The sequence below is a fragment of the Alosa sapidissima genome, chromosome 9 (genome assembly GCF_018492685.1).
Source record: "Alosa sapidissima isolate fAloSap1 chromosome 9, fAloSap1.pri, whole genome shotgun sequence".
In the NCBI taxonomy this organism is placed as follows: Eukaryota; Metazoa; Chordata; class Actinopteri; order Clupeiformes; family Clupeidae; genus Alosa; species Alosa sapidissima.
In genome coordinates, this window is record NC_055965.1 from 26,063,472 (window position 1) to 26,069,471 (window position 6,000).

The following is a 6,000-nucleotide window of genomic DNA, read 5'->3' on the forward strand; positions in this document are numbered from 1 at the left end:
TGGATTATATAAGAGATCAGCTAATGGCACGCCATGTTTGGCATTAATCCCCCAGTAGACTTTATTGACTATGAGATCAGGTTTATGCTGATGAGTGAAAGAGCAGGGCATCTCCACTGATGATCCAGTCACAGCACAGATACTGTTATGAGTCATAGTCACCCACGTCAACTGACCAGAAACACCTGAAATTCAAAAACCCAAACAGTTATTCGTGGATAAATAAATAAATATAAAAGTTACATTTTCCAAACACTGTGTAAAAACACACTCATGTGATCACTATATAACTCATCTGCTACACTACATTTATACAAAAATAAAACTGTAGAAATAAGAGAAAATGCACTGTTCTCTTCATAAGATATCGTCCATGTATTTTTGTATTTATTATTATTATTATTATTATTATTATTATTATTATTATTATTATTATTATTATTATTTTGTGGTTTTCTTAAGATATCTTCTGTATTTATTTATTTATTTATTTATTTTCATTTTAAAGTCTCACTATCCTCTATTTTACTTCTGCATTGTGGGAGCAAAAGCACTACAATTATTTTAGAGCATAAAGCTCACTTTGGTCCATCGAGTTGCATGAACTAACTGTAACTGTAGGTCACATCAGCCATGTCTTGTGTTGTGAGGTTTGGCTGTGTGTTCTATTTAAACTCATAGTGCACATGCATACAATAACCTCTCTCCCTCACTCTATTAAAAGGAGCAGGTGAAATCCATGTTTCTGTTAGTGTAGTACTAAAGGAAGTAAGTGTAATTGCAAATTTTAAAAGTATTACATATTTTCCACATCTTATATGAGCCTGACTGCACACTAACTATTTGAAGTGCACTCTGCATACCATGCGGTTTCTGTCCAGTTTTGTATCACAACAACCAGATCAACAACTAGCCTGATCTTATCTAACAGGCAAACAAGTATGTTTAACAGTGCATATATCAATGTATGCCACAGTACCTGACAGAATCAGTCAGGTCTAACACCAAACAGATACATCCATACAAACTCCTTCTAAACAAAGCTCACATCTCTCATAAAACACATCTGATTACCTGGGGTTATAGTGAGACAAGGAATAAGCAGAAACAGGACCAGAGATGCAGAAGGCCCCATTTCCACCATCACTGGTTCATTCATTCATTCATTCATTCATTCATTCAGTACAGTGGAGAAAAATAAGAGAAAAGAGAGAACATTGTTCAGACATGTGAGAAACAGCTGTTAAGTGTGATTAAAGTGCTTGATCAGTTCAGTATTAATGAACATATGAACAGAAATAACACTCAGTTTATCAGTATGTACAGCACATTGACCTTTGAAACCCTGGACCATCACAGTAGTAAAGTACAACAGAGGCACCTGTATGCTAACCTCTGACATAATAACTTCATAAAAAGTGTGTGTGATTGTGTCTGTTATGTCCCTCCACTACCCTTTGGTGGTGCCTTTTGTTTGTGTTGCTTGGTAGCATGCTCTCTAATTGTGTACGGGGTGTACTTCATGCTACATATTTCATTGTATAACTAGGTGTACCGCAGACCAGCACATTTTTTTCCAGAAAAGTAAGTCATGCATGTCAAATTGTGTTTATTTCCTACTTTGTTCCTTTTTTGTGTGTTTGTAACTGAGTGTCTGCAGAGTGTGTGGTTGTTTTTGTGTATATGTGTTTTGTGTGTGTTTTTTGTGTGCGAGTGTGTGTGTGTGTGCGTTTTTGTGTATGTACTGTAGGCGTGTTTGTATGTGTGGGTGCATGTGTGTGTGTGTGTGTGTGTATGTGTGTTTTTGTGTGTGTGTTTGTGTGTGTCCGCATGTGTGTGTGTCTTTATGTATGTGTACATAAATAAAGCAAATCAGGGAACCACCTACTCTTTGCGATAAGTGCCAAGGGATCTTTAACAACCATGGTGAGTCAGGACCTCAATTTAACATTCATGCAATAGGACATTGGGATTGATATTTGTTTGGTGGCTTTTGGCCACAGGGAAGAGTGTCACCTACTGGCCAACACCACTTCCAGCAGGAACCTACTCTTCCAAGGAGGTTTCTTATCCAAGTACTAACTAAGCCTGCTTATATAGAGCTAAATTTCTCTCAATAATATTTGTATATGCGCAGAGGGGGATCCACAAATATTTCTTGATTTGCATGTGTGTTTTGATATCTACAAATAAAAAAAATCATATTTGTAACTCGTATATTGATTTTTACAAATATAGATGTGCATTTGTAAATTTGTAAAAACTGAAAATTTCATTTGTGAAATGTGATTCTGCATTTGTGGATCACCAGCACACGCATTCTTCGCTCCAAAGTTACGTTTTTGTGACGTTCTTCACATGAAAGTCACACAAATCCACACGTAAATAGGCCTAATTTATTTTTTTTGATTTCGCTTGCAAACTGACGGTTTTATGTGTTTACTAAACAAAGATTATAGAAATTAAACACCACTTTTCCATCAAAAAGCTTGTTGTAAAAGGCATAACTTGTTAGATTTAAGAACTAGGTTCGCTAGCTCTATGTGTTATGAGTCCCATAGAACAACACTGCCATCTACTGGATTAGAAAGTGTCAGCAGGCTACTTGTGGATCTGGGTGGCTTCTCTGTCGCAAAGTTTGTCTCAAAAATACGTGATCCACAAATGCGAAAACGAAAACTGTGTGTGCTGGTGATCCACAAATGCAAAATTAGATTTCACAAAGGCAATTTTCAGTTTTAAAAATGCAATTTCATTTACAAATACATCTACAATTGTGAAAACCAATTTACAAGTTACAAATATAATTTTTTTTATTTGTGGATATCAAAACACGAATGCAAGTCAAGAAATATTTGTGGATGTCGCCATCTACTAGATTGCGATTTCTGTGTGCTGGTGAATTAAAGTAGGCCTATTTACGTGTGGATTTGTGTGACTTTGTGTGAAGAAGGTCTCAAAAACACGTAACTTTGGAATGCGAAGAATGCATGTGCTGGTGATCCACAAATGCAGAATCACATTTCACAAATGAAATTTTCGGTTTTACAAATGGCATTTTATTTACAAATGCACATCTATATTTGTAAAAATCAATATACAAGTTACAAATATGATTTTTTTATTTGTAGATATCAAAACACACATGCAAATCAAGAAATATTTGTGGATCTGCGCATATACAAATATTATTGAGACAAATTTAGCTCCATATGCTTAGCTTCAGTAATTCAGCAAAGTTAGGGTATCTGCTGGTCTGGCTGCTGGCTAAAAACAAAAGGTGAAAGGCATATAGGATTCTAACAGTCTCACTGAATTGCATTATGCACACTCAATTCTCACTGGTATCTGCTAGACAACAAGTACCAAACATGATTAGTTCATAGATTTCATATGTAAAATACATTTTATACAACCCCATCCCCATCTTGCCTGTTCATAATTCTGAGAAATTATTGAATTGTGTGCATGTGTGCGTGTACGTATTGATGTTTGTGTGTGTGTGTGTGTGTGTGTGTGCGTGCATGTGCTTGTGGGTGTGCCTGTGTGTGTGTACATATGTCTACTGTGTGTGTATGTGTCATACGTATGATTACTGTGAATGTATGTGTGTGTGTGTGAATATCTGTTTATGCACATGTGTGCATATGGAATGGGTTAACATGACCCCTGGAGGCAAACTGACGCAAAAAATTGGTCATCCTAGGCCCTACGGGATGACCAATCACCAAAGATATTCACAGAAAACTGTGTTGGTGTACGGTCACTAAATGTGCACATAAATTCATTTATTGTGCCCCCCCATGAACGAAAGTCCACGAAACTTGGCATGCATTCGGAGGGTGTCATAATGATCCTACACTTTCAATTTCGTGCAGTTTTGACCATGCCAGCCAGAGATATTGTGATTACAACACCTCATGTTTTGCTTTTTAATTTTTAACTAGGTGGCGCTATACATGAAATAAGTGGTAATGTGAAGGGTTGACATGGCCCCATAAGATCAACATACAAAAAAAGGTGGTCCTCCTAAACCCTACGGTTCTCGAGATATTCACAGAAAACTGTGTCTGCCCTACCCTCCAGTCCAGCGGGTGGGGGCTACAGAAGATCGAAACAAAAAACGATGGTTCCATGCTATCCATGTGGGTCTACATGCCCACCAAGTTTTGTGTACCCCGGTCTTTCAGTGTCACGGGAATCCATGACGGAAAATCGGACTAAACCTATATGACTTCATAACTTCATAAAAAGTGTGTGTGATTGTGTCTGTTATGTCCCTTCACTACCCTTTGTTTGTTTGTGTTGCTTGGTAGAATACTCTCTAATTGTGTACGGGTCGCTGTGTAAGAGCATACTTCATGCTACATACTTCATTGTAAAATAACTTCATAAAAAGTGTGTGCGCGTGTTATGTCCCTCCACTACCCTTTGGTGGTGCCATTTGTTTGTGTTACTTGGTAGCTTGCTCTCTAATTGTGTACGAGCATACTTCATGCTACATACTTCATTGTAAAATAACTTCATAAAAAGTGTGTGTGCGTGTGTGTGTTATGTCCCTTCTCTACCCTTTGGTGGTGCTGTTTCCCCGTTTGTTTGTTTGCGTTGCTTAGTAGCATGCTCTGGAATTGTGTACGGGTGAGACCTGTTGCGGGTGGGTGGAGCAAGCCCTTTAAAAACACACCAGCCCTTGACTTCAGGAGAGAGTTGTGTTCTGGCTAACATGCCTTCCTGCAGTTTTTCTTACTTTGGTGTCCTATTTTCCCTTTTGTTTATGTTCTTATTGTTAAATAAACAACCCTAGAAAACTAGCCCATTTGGTCATCTATGTTGTAGACAGTGTGCCAGGCTATAACTGTTTGAGTGTGAGTGTGTGACTGCAAACTCATTATCTGATGCAGATTCAAAGCAAAAAAAAACACAACTTAATATCCGACTCAACTCGACAGAGACTTTGTGTTGGAGTACTTTCCTCTGAACCTTTCTCCTTCTTTTAGTCTCTCAGACACACACACACACACACACAGACACACACAGGCTCTCATTCTCACACACACACAGGGCCGTCACAATGGGGGTTATGTCCCAGGACATAGTGCACTGACCTCTTCCAGGAGCTGAGGCTATAGGCCAGGGGTCTCAAACACCCGGCCCGCGGGCCAAATCCGGCCCGCGTCCTACCCAATTCCGGCCCGCGACGTATGACAAAATAATAATGTAATCCGGCCCTTGAGGCTATTAATTGCGACAAACAACGATACTGATTAAAATAGACGATAGATCCAGGTACGGTGACAAATCTCATTTGTAGGCCTACTCTGCTCCACTATGTGCAAGACATCCAGAGCTTGATTCAAACCCAAAATCGCTGCGCAAAGTTTTCAGGAAATACTTGTATTACACACGAGAAACACAAAGACGTGCATTTGTAATGACGCGGAAGCGATGCATGCCATAGTGTTGCAGAAATTAAGCAGAAATAGGCCTACACCAAAAGCGTTCACGTGTGATGAAGTTTTAGGTAAGCTTTGTTATTCACCTATTCTAATTCTGAAGGAGAATATCCTTTTGGAGATTATGATCGATCGTCTATGACAGTGATAGTCATGGTGCGTCTGTGAATGGAGGTGCATGTATACAACGGTGTCCACTAAGCATACCATGCTTGTTTTGACCCTCTGCCCAACATAGCTTGGAGGTTGCAGTGGTAATCGTGATGATAGTGTCCGTAATTGATGTGGTACAGACAGCAGGGCTAGTAGAAATAGGGCTCTAAAGAACTACAAAGTCACCCGCAATATGATGCGAACTTCTGGGTACTGCAGATTACCCGCGACAGGAACTGTTTGACCAGAATACTTTATTGTAGGCCTATGTTGTAGTAATCTATTACTAAACCACAACATCTTAGGTGTTGGTATACATCTTAGGTGTTTTCCTGTTAATTTTATCATTATTTTATTTATAAGCTAAGGTTGCTAGCACAGGTGTCTAAAACTA

The 6,000-nt window shown here is 38.8% G+C and overlaps 1 long non-coding RNA gene across 1 annotated transcript; it reads right to left on the reverse strand.

Moving 5' to 3' along the window:
• Window positions 1-36: 36 nt before the first annotated feature.
• LOC121719719 lies at window positions 37-1,256 on the reverse strand. The gene is made up of 2 exons (XR_006034335.1): window positions 1,075-1,256; window positions 37-185 (listed from the first exon to the last, which is right to left on the reverse strand). It is a non-coding gene; the product is annotated as an uncharacterized LOC121719719 (long non-coding RNA).
• Between the last annotated feature and the right edge of the window lie 4,744 nt (window positions 1,257-6,000).